Source organism: Mirounga angustirostris, unplaced genomic scaffold (assembly GCF_029215605.1).
Source record: "Mirounga angustirostris isolate CCGP_5_RB_7025 unplaced genomic scaffold, mMirAng1.0.hap1 SCAF_1, whole genome shotgun sequence".
Taxonomy (NCBI): Eukaryota; Metazoa; Chordata; class Mammalia; order Carnivora; family Phocidae; genus Mirounga; species Mirounga angustirostris.
Genome location: NW_026991709.1, coordinates 77,262,614 through 77,276,991, shown reverse-complemented (window position 1 = coordinate 77,276,991; position 14,378 = coordinate 77,262,614). Strand labels below are relative to the sequence as shown.

Sequence of the window (14,378 nt, the reverse complement as noted above, 5' to 3'; positions counted from 1 at the left end):
TGGGAGACATCCATAAGGTTTATGACCCAGGATATGGTCTATCTTGGTGAATGTTCCATGTGCCCTTGAAAAGAATGTGAATTCTGCTCTTGTTGGGCAGAATATTCTGTAAGTGTCAATTAGATCCAGTGGTTGATGGTGGTGTTCTGCTCTTTATCCTTGCTGGGTTTCCATCCATGAATTTTAGTCTGTGAAATTTGTAATGTTAACTTTGATTATTCAGAAGCCTTTTAGATTTTCTTTCTGTATGAGAGTATAAGATCTTAATTCTTATTTTAAAATGGGACTTTCTATCCAGCCAGGTTAGGAGTTAAGAGTTGGGCATTTCTGGAATGGTTGGCCAGATAGTATGATGGGAAGAATCCTGAAATCTTCCTCCTAACACGCATATATGGATGTCAGTATGTAAATCTACCACAGTGGTCTTATATGAATTCTCACTGGAGTGAGACCTGTTGTACCTGAGAAATATCACATTGTGACTTTTAAATAGCTAACATCATAACACTAAAAATTCATTATCTTTCTATGTTATGACTCATAAAATCCCCAGATTTTCTGAAATGGTCACATGTTAATGTTACACACTTAATTTTAAAATATATTTATTTATGTTTTAAATTATTAAATATGTAATCATACAGAAAAGATGTAACAGAAGTCATGTACTCACCCTCAGAAAACAGATGCTGATCATTTTGCCATATTTATTTTTTTGTTCAAAGAAATTAAATGTAACGCACATAGTTAAAGCTCCCACCTTCTATTTCCTCTTCCTCCTGCCTTCTTTCCCTCCTATTTTCTAAGGAGGAAAACACTATTCTGAATTTGGTGGGTATCCTTCCCACGAATGTTTTGGTGCCTTCGCTCTAAGCAGATGTATCTAAAATTTATGGCCAGGAGAATTGCAGGGTTATTTATTTTTATAATCCGGGGAGAAAAAAAAGACTCATCTGTCATGTTCAGAAGGGCTAGGTCGATTTTAATCTCTATTCCTTTCAACTGGATTTTGCTTTAATCCTGGTTTTTATGTTCTTTTTCTGGTGATCTTCCTACCCAGCTTTATTCCTTCCTAGCTAAAGTCTCATTTGGCTTTTGCCAGAACTGGTAGCTTGGACTCCTGTGATTTGGACTTTCTGAAGCCATGGTTTCTCTGCCTTAGGCATTGCTCACTCTCAATCCCTGGACTGCGGCCCCTAGGTAGGAAAATCTGTCAGGCTCTGCACCTGGATATCCTGTTGCCTTATGTTCCCCTAGCCTATGAGTGGATGTAGCTACTGCTGCCAGACCTGAGCTGTCTGCTCAGCATTCCAGCACAGACAGGCAGATTTAGTTTCTATCCTGCCTTACCTGTTCTGCTTAAATCTTCCATGTCTGGAACACAACGCCTTGAAAGGACACATCAGGGGAAAGCTAAGGCTGGGAAGGTAGGGGCTGTTGAGTATGGTGATGATGACTGGAAATTGCTACCATTTTTTAAGCAATATCATAAAAATCGTGAGACCTGGGGCATAACAATATTCAGAATGCGATGTTCCAAATAAGAGTAGAGCACCTACTGCATGTCAAGTACTGAGCTAGGTTCTTTTTATCTCATTTATTCTTAAAAGTAATCCCATATTTTGTAGATGAGGAAGCTGCGGTATAGAGAAACAGGATGCTACAGTGGAAAATTATGGGATTTAGAATATGACAGACTGGGTTCAAACTCTGGGTCTACCACTTATACCATCTTGGACCAGTTTCTTAACTTTTCTGAGCTTGGCACAAAGTAGGTGCTTGCAGTGATGGCTATTGCTACGGTAAAAGGTCTGGCTTCTTGCCTCTGGTTACATAGCTAGTGTACAGTAGCTGTGAGATTCAAACCCAGGTCTGCTTCTCTCAAAGCTACCCTCTTCTCAGGGAGATGGGAAGGTTAGATGTTATAATATGAATGTTGCTCCCTTAGAGGGGGTGTCATGGAGTTTGGAAAGAGCACTAAACTTGAAATCAGAAGACTTGGGTCCTGTTCTCCATGACAAATGAGCTGGGAGACCTTGGACAATTCATTTCCTGTCTCTTTTTCCTTGATTTTCTAATTTATAACACAAAAGAGTTGTGTTATTTCAATTCCCTCTAGGTTCTGTTTGTTCCATGTCCAGCATTCTGTGCCTCTGATCAAGAAACACAGGAGCAAATGGTCTACCCAAGGGAGATGAAGAAAGGCAATGGCATTGCTATTTTAAAGAAGGTGAGGATAGGAGAGTAGGCAAAGCCTCTATCAGCTAGCTGCTTGTCCCAAATCCTTAACAACTGAAACCAGTTGGATTTCTTTTCTGCTCCCCAACTTGAGCTGGGAAGGGACCGAGGTCATGGAGGGTTTCAGAAGACAAGGCCAGTTGCCCACATTCATCGCTTTCTTGGGTAACTTCTTTTCTTCTCTCCCTCTTTCTTCCTTTCTTTCCTTTTTCCTTTTTTTAGAAGAAGAGAATGGAAAACAGAAGATGGCTAAGTAAGGTAACTAAATAAGAGATGGAGAGTTACAGGTGGAATTTTATTTCTACCCCAGGTTTCTTCTTTTACCTTTCTTCCCAATTCTTTCTGGTTTTATTTTCTAAAAATAGATATATTTGAAGGATCATGAAACAAGTTCTGCACTTGTGTTTAGTGAATTTTAAACTCTGTCACCCTGGGGCCACCTGTTTTGCTGAAGTTAAAGGTAGGAAAAACCTTCTTGGAGACCCCTTTGACCACTTCTAGGCCACTCTGGTGGTCTTTTTGGCTTTCGGATCAAGGAGGCACTCACTTGCTCAGTGAGTCTTTATTGAGCTGCTACTAAATGCAGTCAACCTGGCAGGCCCTAGGGACAAGGAAGAAAAGAAAAGACTCCCATTCCCATCTCTTCTTTAGCTTACATATCAATGTAAGTAAAGAGCAGAACACAAAGGTAAATATGCAATGATGGAAACTGAGAGGTGCTGGTGAAGGAGCTGTGGAAATCCCCAGTGTCTGCCACTCGGTTCTGGCTCTGGAGAAACGTCCCTGCCTTCTGTCTCCACTTCCACTATATGAGATTTGGCAGTCTGACCATGAATCACCATTCCGAGACCATCCTCAGCACATCTGCCCTCCATGTCGTCAGTGAGGATCACAGGGCCCCTGGGACTCCACTGCCTGGCCTCCTCGCTGACCTCCTGGGCCATGTTCTCGGAATGCTGGCATGGGTGTGGTTCTCCCACATGCCCTTTCCAGGTCTGCTTTGGAGTCTTCCCCCTTCTGATTGATACCCTTCACCAGGAAGCTCTCACCTCTGTCTCCACTTGTCCATATCCTACTCATTTTCCCAGGCTTTGTTCATCTTGCTGTAGTCACTCTAGAGTTCCTCTCCCCACCTCGGGGTCTCTGCCTCCCCTTCTCTGATGCCTCCTGGCATTTGGTTTATGAGCTAATCAGGGCACCCATCATGCTCTGCCCGGTGTTCTATAGTTATTTGTATATCCAGCCTAGGCCTTACCTACCTAGGCACACCTTGACAGCATAGAAACTATTGATCTCTGTATCTCAAACAGGACCAGGCACAGTTAATACACCCCAATTGAATCAACACCCCAACATTAAAGTTAATAATCAAACATGTCCTATATAGTTTTACAAAGAGTGTCCATCTACATTTATCTAAAATAATCCTCAGAACAACCCTGTGTAAAAGAAACTATCCTAATCCCATTCCACAGATGAGGAAATAAGTTATTTACTGAGTGCTGACCCTCTGCTAGGCATTATGCTAGGAACTTTGCACACATTATACCATTCAATTCTCATTTAATTAAAAAAAAAACAAACCCAGTAGTCATCTGTACTGAGCACTTACTCTGTGCCAGGCACTATTTTTAGCCCTCTATACCTATTAACTCATTTAATTCACACAACACTATAAGATAGGTATTCTTAGTATCCTCACCTTATACGTGAAAAAGTTGAAGCATGTGGAGGTTAAAAAACTTACCCAAGTCCCCATAGCTGAATTTGGATTCCAAACTTGGTAGTGACCATAGAGACCACCATTCACATATGAACATTCCCCTCCTTTCCTGAGACCACCATTCACATATGAACATTCCCCCCCTTTCCTGGCCCAGCACTGCCAATACCACTTAGTATTGCCTCTGTGAGGTATAATTATACCCATTTTGCAGATGAGAAAATGGAGACCTGGAGGGATTAATCAACTTGCCAATATCGCACGACTGATCAGGGCACAGCCTCATCTTGTACATGCAAAGTGCAGATTCTGACCACTCATCTGTGTTGTCAGATAGATGTGACAATGGCCAGCCTCAGTATATGCACATTTCCTCAGCCATGTGAAAGTTTTATGATTTTTCAACATTCCTGTGTGTCTGCTATGCTCAGTGCAGTGGGCTGCATCCTGTGTATGTCGGGTCGGATGGGGACTTACAAAGACTCAGATACACTCCCAGCTTCAAAGAGGCAAATCAAAAACAATTAAAATATCCTTCACATCTATTCCTTCTTTTTTCAGCATAGTACTTGATGCTCCCTGGTAGAGATCTTGAGGGGACTGGGGAAACACAGGGAAAGAGCTAAGCCCAGAGTGGTCAGCAAAGGTGAGGAGAATGCGGATAGGTCCAGCAGGTGAATGCGACTGGCTTTGTTATTTGCAGTCTAGAGCAGTGCGGGCTGTGGAGACTTCTGGTCTCAAAGACGGCAGCTGTTCCTGCCTAGCTGTATACTGTGGCCTAGGATGGAGGAAGGGGCATGGGAGCCTATGGGGAGAGAAGGCCAGCAGCCAGGCTGGAGAGAAGCAGGCTTCTTGGAGCAACCTGTCTTTAGGACGAGGTGGATCCCTGCCCCCCTTGCAGACCATGGAGTCCGAACTGGGCACGGCGCAGGGTGGGGGTGGGAGTCCTGGGTTCAGGTCTCAAGCTGGCTACTCAGAAGCAGATGACTGGGAGCAAGTCGCCTCCGCCCTCCCACCCCTTGGTGAAATGGCTATAAGACTTTTTGCGGTGCTCGTGTGGCCTGGATTAGGTGGTGATGTTCATGAGAGCACGTGGCTAACTGAGTGCTAGGTGCATGTGAGATGCTGAGGAGGAAGAAAAGGCTGGGTTTTGCCTCCTCTGGAGTTCCTCATGACAGGATTATGCTGATGGAGGGCACATCGGATTGACTCACACATAACTGACAGGAAAATGGGCATCGTTTTCACTTCACCCAGTTTCCAGGCTGGGAACTTAAACCTCCCAATGAGAATCAGCTAGCATTAGCAAGTTTTCCCGGTGGCGGTGGGTGGAGTGGGGGGCAGAAGGGGTGGGGAGCTGAACCAGGATAGTGAAGGGGATGCTTGTACCCAAAGATCCATGCCCGGAAATTAATGTCACGGAAGTGAAACCTGCTTCAGGTTCCCACCTGGTAAGGCAAACAGCTCTGCCCTGACTCACCATGTGCCCCGGGGCACATCCTTGCTTCTGTCCCAGACTCAATTTCTCCATCTGTAAAACAAGATACTACTTCCCAACAGCTTGAAAAGGCGTGGGGGTTCTTCGCACCCACGGGGAGATTTCTAAAGATTGGGTGAAAGAGGTGGGAAACGCCAGCCCATCTCTGTCCGGATCCCCAGATCCAGGGCTCTTAAACCAATAGTGGAATCCTTCTCTGGGCGGTGGAAGGAGAGAGCTAGAGGATTCCTGTCTGTCGGTGAGTGCGCTTGCGGGACAGAGGGCTTTTAAATGAATCACTTTGTATCTAGCAGGGCGGCACCTGCTCCTCAGCCTCCAAAGGCAGCAGAGCAACGCGATCATTCACAAGCTGCCGCTTTCCATTCACGTCTATAATTAGCGCGCAGGCTGCAGCCTCTCTGGAGCTGCGGGAAGGGCTTTGGGGAGGGGCCTATTCCCTAGCTCCTCCCCCTTCTTGTCCCCCTCCCGCGTTCTCCTCGCCGCCCCCCACCCTGGAGGCTCTGGCAGCCTCACCCCCACCCCACCCCAGAGTGCGCTCACCGCAGGATTCCTTCTGGTCTTGCCTGGACGCCAGGGCCTCTGTCCCCTCCCTTGGGGATCACTCCAGTGCAGTAATAAGCACCTTGGCCCTGCATCTCTAGGAGGGCAGCTATATTTAGAGTGGCATCCCCTTACCCCTCCCTCGCCCCTCTGGCCGCTCAGCCCGCCCGCTCCCGCTGCCCCTCCCAGCCACCTCTCCCTCTTTGTCGCATTACATAGTAATCTGAGATGCATTGGATGAGCTCCAGGGAACAGAATGTACTTGGCAGAGACGCGGGGCTTGATGTCTGCAAAATGTCGGAAACGCAGCCAAGAGCTGCTAACTGGGTCATTAACCTCCAAAAGCTAAGCGAGGACTGTAGGCCTGCTCTGCCTCCCTTCATCTCGCCAATAAAAGTGCCTCAGTGTGAGGGGAAGAAAAAGCCCAAAGTTGGCCGCTTTGATTTCTAGGCACCAAAGGCAGGCCCAGCCCCTCCTCCTGGCCCGGGCCCTTGGGCTGCCCCTGCTGCTTCTCTCCCTGTGTACATGCGGCCTTTGAAATGCCCAGCAACCCCCCTGCAGCCCTTCCCTACCTCACAGCTCCGGGCCGACTTTCTTGCGTCCGGGAGGAAAAAGGAGAATGAGAAGGTTCCAGGCCCATCTCGGTCCGCAACTAGATGAAAGGGTTTTGCCAATCTTCTACTCTGATTCTCTCCCTTCTAACTTCTTCCCTCCCTCCCTCCGCTCTGCCTTCTCTGCCTCCTTCCCCTCCTCTTTTGCCCCCTTGTCTCCCTTCTGAGAGCAGGCTGTGGGGTTGGGGCCTACACACACGGCCTGGCACGGGGAGAGGAGCTCTGTCGCTTGCTGTGTGACCTTGGATGAGTCACCCATTTGTCTGCTCCTTAATTCCCTTTTATGTCACTTGTTCATAGGAATAACACCTTCCTGACCTATCTCACAAAAAGTGGGGCCCACATTGGAAAGTCTCTTACCAACTGCCAAGCTCTGCTCCGTTTCAGAGATAACTCTCCCTGACTACCTTGACTCACATCCTTCTGAAAGCCCCAAGGCCCAAACTTCCTCTGGACTTGTGTGCGCTCCTGGACGTTAGGAATGTGAAGTAGTCTCACCAGGAACTTCAAAGGTTTGAACAGGTACCAGGGGATAGCCCCTAAAATCCACCCCCCTCAGGCTGTCTAGCCTCAGGATTGCCAAACAGACACTTCCCCCGAATGTCCAAACCCACTTCTCCAGCAGCTGGGTGGAGAGAGAAAGTGCTTGGTACTGAAACCAGAAGAGGTCCTGCAGTTCCTCAAATGATTCGACTGCCTTACTTGCTGGAGAGAGGACAGTTGGCCTGGGGAAACCAGCAGTAGCTTATGCGATGTGTCTGGACACCTGGGTAGTCTCAACTGATGTCAGAGACCATGCACGCTGATCTGTGCGACCCCACTTATGCTCCCTGGTGGCATCCACAAAACTAGAACCAAGTTCAACCTGGGCCTCCACGCCCTTCCCGCCTCATCCCTCCCTGGTCTCACTCCACCTCCCTCTGCAGCCACGTCAGATCTACCCTGCTCCTTACCACACCTCATAGAGGCCTGTGCCCCCCCGCCACTGGGCCTTGGCCCAGGCTTCTTTTTTTTAATTAGCTGGAAGGCTCTTTGGCCTCTCCTTGCCACACGTTCAAATCTTTTGCATCCCTCAAAACCAATTCTCAAATGCCGATTCTCATCTCTAGAGGTGTTTGTTCTCTTTCTCCTTCAACTCTTCTTGGGGCTCTTCCATATGTCTCAGTGTAAGCAGCTAGCTCTGGGTCATGTCATCGGTGTGCTTATTGTATCCTTCTTATGGAGGGGAGATTTCTCCGTGGATAAGGACCCTTTCTTGTTGACCTCAACTCTGAAGGTGTAGGTGCCCATATATCCTGCTCTGCCTTCCCAGTTTATGCCTATTTTGCTGGGATTATTATTAATAACTCCCTTTTCACCCTTAAGTGCTCCAGTTTGGATGATACATTGTATGGTCACCTTACTGAGGGTCTCTGTTCTAGTACCTGGCACATTAGTAGGACTCAGTAAATGGGGTGAGCTGCCATGAAGAGCATGTCAGAGTTATTTCTTACCCAGGTCCTGGGGGGCCTCTTGGTCCCCCCTTTTTTTCTCCAACCTGAAGGCATGCCCCCAGGTTTTTCCTTTCTCTTTCCTGGAGAAGAACTGCAGAAGCACCCAGTACCATTGTCTCTTTTGACATGCCTTCCATTTCCAAATGCTCCAACTTCCACGTGAAGTTGCTCACCCAACTCTTCCCATTCCTCTGAGCCCCTAAGCAGTAGGACCACCACCGGATGTTGGAAGTAGCTATCAAACTCCAGAGATGGTCAGCTGGTCTGTGGGACGAAGCCCTTACTTCTAACCTCAACTGGATTTTTGGTCTTGTCCAATTTCTTTGACAGTTCAACTCTTCAGAATTACCTTCAGATAGTAATGTAGTTGTCTTAGGAGGAGGTCACAACCTGGAAAGCTCCGAGCTGCTTTGTTATAAACTAAGTAGTTAGCCTTCATCACAATTTTTCTCAAAAATAAACCTGCTAGGGTGTTTGTTGACTTATTTTTTTAAAATATCAAACATTTGGAAATAAGAGCAGGCAAGATGCCTGGCCTTGTGAATGGAGCCCCAGTGTCAGGAAGCCTGGGTCTTCTTTCTACTTCTCCTCTGACTCACTGCTTTCTGGAGGATGAATCATATGCCCTTTCTTGGCATTGGGTCTCACTTCCTTCGTCTCCCCTATAAAATGGGTATATTTGCCCTTCCTACCACATAGGAGGGGGCTGAGGCTGGAAGAGGCCTTGGTCATTATGCAAAAATAATATTAAAAGTAAAAATGTGCTGAGATGCCTGGGTGGCTCAGTCAGTTGAGCGTCTGCCTTTGGCTCAGGTCATGATCTCAGGGTTCTGGGATCAAGTCCCACATTGGGCTCCCTGCTCAGCAGGGAGCCTGCTTCTCCCTCCGCCTGTTCTGCCACTCCCCCTGCTTGTGCTCTCTCTCTGACAAATAAATAAATAAAACCTTAAAAAAAAAAAAAGTAAAAATGTGCTGTAAGTATGTGTTTTGACTCTCTGGAGAGGCACACCTGAGGGGTATGTGAGGCCATTTTATGATTCTGCTTTAGTTTCTGGAACACCTCAATTCACAGAGAACAGCCTCTCAGAAACTGGAAAGAATCACTCTTAAGACAGTGGTTGGAATGAGTCTGGTCTGAGTGGGAGCAAGAGTCCTGTGAGGAGCACTGCAGCTAGCAATCAAGACAGGAAACAAATCGGAAGAAAGGGAGCCAGGATGAAAAAGCAAACAGGACTATTATCTGCAGGGCTCTGAGGCTGGGACACTTGCATTCTCTCCTGAGGGCCATGGGAGATCGATGGATGTGACTGAGCAGGACCATGGCATTATCTACACTGTGTTTTGGTGAGACACATCTATTAGATGGAGGGACAGACTGTGGAGCTGGCATCTGTTCCATCCCAGTTTGTCCCTAAGCAAGTGGGAGCTCCCCTCCCTCTGAGCTTCAGTTTCCATCTTTCTAAAATAAATGGGTAAAATGGCCCCGGAGAGCTCCAACATGCTGTGATTCTACAGTAAAGACCATGAAGAACCAGCTTGTCTGTGTGAGTGTGTGTGTGTGTGCACGTGTGTGTGGGGATGGGTGGAAGAAGTGGGAATGAAGTGACCACTCAGTAGATACACAACCAGGTCTGGCAGCCTCGTCCTTCAGGGAGGAAACCTGACCAGTCTCAGCCTTTCAGGCCTGAAAGACTCCCTGTGTATCCAGAGCCCGGAGACCTTTCTTCAGGCCCCAACACGGCACATCTGAACATTAGGTCCTGGTCAGCAGCCTCTGTCTAGACTTGTCTACTATCCACTTCCTGGTCCGGGTGAGACAGCTGATATCTGAGGAGACTGCACTGAGGTTCCTGCTAATCAGCTGTTCTTCAAGATGCTTCAGATCTCCCCCTATCCTGTATTAGGTTCCCAGGAAGCCTTATACCATCCAGGACGACATGGCTTGGGGCCTCAGAACTCTGCCTTGGCAGTACAACCTGACAGTATATGTTTGACATTTACCAAGGTCCACTGTAAGATTGGCATGTAGAAGTTTCTTTATTATGAAAGTGCTATTGGCATATTGTCTGTTAAATTATTTAATAGCTCTTATGTGAAGACCTATATAGAAAAGCCTTCAGTGAAGTCATATAGTAAAGAAAAATATCATTAAAAATTATTTTTGGTCTTTTGGGGTTGCAATAGTTCCTTTAGGTCTCAGGGATAATTGCGTTTATGTTCTTGTTTTGTGGGTGGGTTTAAAAGTACTCATGCTTTTTACTGTAATCTTTATTTTTTTCAAGTAAGGTTAGATAAACGAATGAATAAGAAGGGTTTAGTTGGACCTGTCAGTGTTTGAAGTGGAGAAATAAGCCCACTTATGATTAGTGAACCCACTGAAGCCCTCCTAATTATAGTTGAAGCAAAATGTCCAAATTTCATAGCATCCTTCAAACGATTGACTTAGTGTTTCTATGTTTGAGTTGCAGTTTTGTGTGAGAAGGTTTGACAGGATTGTGATTATCTGTAAGCAGTGCAAGGACCCGATGATAATTGGAAGAAGAAAATTTAAGTAGTCTTAGTGGAGTTATGGGATTAGCAAGGGTGGAGTTTATATGGTGGACGTTACAATTAGCCTATAAGGATACCATAATCCAGATTTATTCTACCAATTACTGTATTGCCTTGAAATGTGTGTCTCGGCATTTATTAAATGATAGAGAGTGTGGTTGAGCTCTGAGGTTGCTTCTAGTGTTCCTCTTTTATTTGCTGAAAAGTCAAGAGTCTGCACGGGTTGGCAGATCAAACGCCACAATCCACCTTAAAGCCCACAAACCAGCGAAGAAACTGATGCCCTCATACCACACTCCCACTGCTGGTGGTTGAAGGGCATAAATGAATGGGGGAGGGGTTGTGGCTGGAACTTTCGGATTCAAGCTGTTCTTCCTGACGAAGGACGTATGTGTTCACTGAATAATGACTAAACAGAGTTACCCTTAACCTTCCTTAAACAAATTCCCTAAAGAAAAGTTAAATTGTAATTCTAAGATACTAGCAACTCATAGACTCAGGATATAGAATGAGAAATGAATCTGGCAGATTGTGTGGTCCAACTCCCTCACCTGATAGATGAGGAAACTGAGGCAAAGTGACTTGCCCAAGGGACTTGGCCCAAGACACAGAGCCAAGAAGTCTCGGAGCCAGGGCTGGAGCCCAGATATGCACTGTTCCTCGGCGCTCATTTTTTTGGTAAGAGCTGGAGCTTGGTCTCTGGGTTTCGATGGATAAATCTTTTGCTAGGCAGCCCAGTCGCTAAGCTTTTTACCTCATTCTTGGGTTCAAAAATCTTTGTGGATTTCTGCTCATTCCTGGTTCAAAGTTCATTTTCGTGTCATTATTGAGCTCTCTCCATGTTATCTGCCACCACTCTTTAAAAATTTGTGAATTCCCTTGTAGATGGTGAGGTAGGGAGAGGTAGATTGGTGATCTTGCTTATGCTGATTTGACGGTCTCTGACACACACCTAACCTGGTTAACCTTTTCCTGATTTCTCAGTTCTCCTCACATTTCTTAACTCATTTCTTATCTCTTGAGGATCAGTTAGTCACTTTTTTCCTGTAGTGGGAAGAGAGTAGAGCTGGAAAACAGGCTCTTCAGTCGAGTTTAACAGGACTATGAGCAGAATTCTACAAAACAAGGCAAGAAGGGCCAATGATCTTTCAAGTTAGCACAGTAGGCTCAGATAACACCAAGCCAGCCCTCTGGTGAAGGAGATTGAGATTGTCCTCCCAGAGTTTCCCACCACCATCACCAATTGTACTCCAAGAGCGCCCTCTGCTGGATAGGAGCAGGACCCAACAGTCTCAACCATCTTGGAAGTGGGGCCAACAGGAACTCTGAAAGGATGAAAAGAAAGATTGGGGTTTCCTTGAGAGAGGGGTTCCCCCTCAGGGAAGCTCTGAGCTGCCCCTATTTAAACACAAACTCAAAATAAGATGGTTCCATTCCATGAGGTTCTCTCGCCTCCCACTCTGGGAAGCTCTGAGCTGCCCCTATTTAAATACAAACTCAAAATAAGATGGTTCCATTCCATGAGGTTCTCTCGCCTCCCACTCTGGGAAGCTCTGAACTGCCCCTATTTAAACACAAGCTCAAAACAAGATGGATCCATTCCATGAGATTCTCTTAGCTTCTACATTTCTCATTTCCTCTATTTCAATTTCTGTCTTTTGCCTCATCTTACTGATTAGTATTTGCGGGAAGAATTCATGGTGGCAATTAAACCCAAAAGATCATCTTTGAAGAGATGAAAAGAGGGGATTTACAGAGGGGAAAGTGGGCATAAAATATGAATTCGACCTTCTTGAGGCCTAATGGCTGGGTTACAAAGAGCAATTTTTTGGAGTAACGATTTCTAATCTCAGCTTGTATTATTCCTTAGGTTAAAAACTTTCATCAGCCACTCACTGCCTACTAAACTAAGTCAACATTATTTACCTCAGCATTCAAAGTATACTTGTAAATTCATAATGCATTATTTTGTTTGCATTCATATATCAAGGCTAATAGCATGCTTATTTTAAACAAGAACCTTACCTTGATTTAGTTTTTAGAAAATGAAAATGTATTGAAATTTTTAAAAGTATATTTGAATATCAAAGTCATACATTTCACATTAAAATCAGGCTTAGCAAATACTTGATCTGCTTATAATTTTGAACAAGGCAGAGGACACTGCTTAAAAAATTACTTTCTTAAACAGAAGCAATAATTGATAGATTGAATGCTACCTTTAGCATTGAAGTTAGTCCTAACATATTTTTTAGGAGAAAACCAAGGTGAAACTTATTTGACATAAAAAAGTGCTGGGGGCTGATAACCTTTCAAGTGCCCTGTAGGCAATGGGAGATGCAGCGGCGAGGAATGTACTTATTAAATAACAGAGACAGTAACCACTGAAATTGTGCCAAAAAATTGACGGTTAAAGATGGATGAAACCTTACAGAGGACTCCACCCTTTGTAACCCAGATGGTAAAATGAGACCTAGAAAGAAAAATTTCCCCACAGGTGCACAGGCAGCTGGTGAGGAGCCCAAATTGAAATCTGGGTCATCTAATTCTCAGTCTGAAGGTCTCACTGCTCCCCAACACAAACTCCCTACAATGGCATGAAAAAAGACTCAGAGGTGAGGGACCCGAAAGTGCTTTTGGAAACTGCTGCCCAAATCTCAGTGAAATTAAAGAGTCTCCTAACTCAGGCTCTGTCCCATTTCACTGTATACTCGAGGCTGAGAAATGGAGCATTCAGATCCTTTCCTCCCTCTGAGCCATCATTCTGTTTACACATGGGTGGACCAGATGTTAGAGAAATAACACAAACATTTGCAGCTGTTATGGGGGGGTTGGGTGGAGCCCATGAAGTTCCCAGGTTTTGATCTAACACATCAGAACACATTTGATTTGTATTGCCAGCTTAGAGTTTACTACCTTCAGCTCCCTCCTCAAAGCCCGGAGATTGCCACTTCATGTCAAAGCCTATACCGAGAGATGCCATGGGTTTCTGGAACTAACTTTATCCTATTACCACAGCAATCCAGGTGACTAAGGCAGCTACGGTTCCATTACAACTTTGAGGGCCCCTTTCTCCTCAACCCCTAAATTCCCTGATGCAAGGTCGACGTTTCTCCCTAGCAGGCAGAGGCCAGGAGGGGCTGTATGTGAGAGACTGTGCATTCTAGTGAGCAGAATGTGGGCTTTGCGATTATGTAAGACCTAATTTTGATCCTGACCCAGCCATTCACTGGCCATGTGATTTTGAGTTAGTTGCTTAACTCCAAGCCTTATTAGCCTTGCTTTTTCTTAAAATATGGATACTAACACTTATTTTTCAAAGTGAAAATATTTAGTGACACAATGTATTTGGACTTTACAGTATGCAGGAGTATCCAATAAACTGTAGCTATTACTGTTATTTCCTGAGGGTTTTTTCATCTTCCTGGAGCCTATATGAATGATGTAGCTACTAATTATTGATGATCTAGGGGAGAGCATTAGGCATCTTGCCATTATGCTGTTTCCTGGGGGTTCAAAAATGTGATGACACTGTTATTACCAGTAGTAATCTATTACACTTATATGTGTTTAAAGCTTTTCAAAGCATGTTTTTTTCCCATTTTATTGTGAAAAAATTTTAAATATATGTCAAAGATAAAATGATTTTATAACACTTATACACTCACTTCTTAGATTCTACCATTAACATTTTACTGAGCTTGTTTTATCATTTATCTATCCAT

The 14,378-nt window shown here is 45.2% G+C and overlaps 1 long non-coding RNA gene across 1 annotated transcript; it reads right to left on the bottom strand.

Moving 5' to 3' along the window:
- Positions 1-727: 727 nt before the first annotated feature.
- On the bottom strand, positions 728-6,124 carry LOC123840207 (uncharacterized). Its single transcript, XR_006789941.3, has 3 exons — positions 6,000-6,124; positions 5,442-5,492; positions 728-2,450 (listed from the first exon to the last, which is right to left on the bottom strand). It is a non-coding gene; the product is annotated as an uncharacterized LOC123840207 (long non-coding RNA).
- Positions 6,125-14,378: the final 8,254 nt, after the last annotated feature.